The 1,532-nt window shown below is 44.2% G+C and overlaps 1 pseudogene; it reads left to right on the top strand.

Moving 5' to 3' along the window:
- The first annotated feature begins 618 nt into the window (after positions 1–618).
- On the top strand, positions 619–1,239 carry LOC138171685 (BLOC-1-related complex subunit 8 pseudogene; annotated as a pseudogene).
- The last annotated feature ends 293 nt before the right edge of the window (positions 1,240–1,532 follow it).

The following is a 1,532-nucleotide window of genomic DNA, read 5'->3' as shown; positions in this document are numbered from 1 at the left end:
AGAGGTTAAGACAATGTGACCTATGGGTGGAGAGCTTTGACCTTTGTACTTTGTATCCCTTAAGGAGGCTTGCTCCTTAAGGATGATTGAGTTAAGGATGATTGGAAACTAATCTCCAATCAAGAAGAAAGAAGACCTTTTGATTGAGAGGTTAAGACAATGTGACCTATGGGTGGGGAACTTTGACCTTTGTACTTTGTATCCCTTAAGGATGCTTGTTTCTTAAGGATGATTGAGTTAATGACTTACTGAATTATATCTTTTGTTTAAAACTATGTAGAAACTTTGGTGAAAACTATGTGGCCACTTTAGTGAAAAGTTACCATGTCATAACCTTTTGAAAGCTGTTTATGTTTTTTATTGAATTACAGGAGTTCCTCCAAGGGAGCCTTTCCAACTTCATGTGGGAGGAAGTTTTTGTTTCCAACGTTCTCATTTACTTTTGTGTCTTTCTTCTGTATTAAAAGTAGTTATGGAAGGATCTATTGATACATCGAAAATCCCTTTAGAATGTATTGTTAGTCATTTTAAGAAAGCCTATCAAGGAGCAGATTATGGGGTGAAATTGATTAATTCTAACATGAAAAGCCAGCATGAAAATTGCCAGGTCAGGTCGCCACCAATAGCCACTAACTGCCACAAACCGACGGCTCCTCAGAGGCGTCATGGAGGAGGGGGAGATGCAGCTCAAGGGGAAGAAAGTTACAGACAAATTCACAGAGAGTGTTTAAGTCCTGGCCAACGGAGACGTCTGTGGCACTGTATTACCTACAGGAGCATGTGAGGAGCTCCCTGCGGGAATTAGCCCAGCATAAGTCTGACATGCAGAACTGGGAGGAACAGAGACAGGGAGCCATCTACACAGTGGAATATGCTTGCAGTGCTGTGAAGAACTTGAGGGATAGCAGCATTCATTCCCAAAGCATTGAAGGCTTGCTAAAAGAGGCCATCGGCATCAAGGACCAGCTGAATTCTTCTCAGGGTCGAAGCCCTGCTGACCCGAATACTCCTTCCTTGGCCTGATTTTTGGATAAGGCAAATCTTTCTCCACCTTCTCAGGCAGCAAAGGCCCCCAGAAGACCAGTCAGGGTCAGAAGTCAGAAGTCAGAAGCACCAAGGAAGAGAAAAGGTCCCTTATCTTGCCAGCACTTGTCTCAACACCACCTTGACTAAAAGGTTCCTGTGTGTGTCATATTGGTCTCTAATATGAGCAGAAGACATTTTTGAAAAAAAAGAAAATTGCCAGGTAAGAGAGGTGGGAGGCTTGGGAAACCCACATATACCCTACCAAAAGATCAGTGTGCCTATGGCAAAGTGAATTAGCCATTGGAAAAACAAATGCCCTAAAAGGCCTGCAACAGGAACTCCTCCAGTTCCTCTTAACTTTTAGCTTCAAGGGACTGAAGTCAGAGACCTGGTTCCGGCTGCCACCCCTCTCCCCCTCCTCTAATCTCCAACCCTTCCCCTGACAGTGCAAGCCTCCCTGTACCTGCTGCTTCCCACTCAGATGGTTCCTTCACAGAACAAAAAGG

This window comes from Petaurus breviceps, unplaced genomic scaffold (assembly GCF_028583685.1).
Source record: "Petaurus breviceps papuanus isolate PSGF00001 unplaced genomic scaffold, PetGlider_PUasm1.0 456, whole genome shotgun sequence".
In the NCBI taxonomy this organism is placed as follows: domain Eukaryota; kingdom Metazoa; phylum Chordata; class Mammalia; order Diprotodontia; family Petauridae; genus Petaurus; species Petaurus breviceps.
The sequence above is the reverse complement of the archived record's forward strand: the minus strand, read 5'-3'. Positions and strand labels throughout refer to the sequence as shown.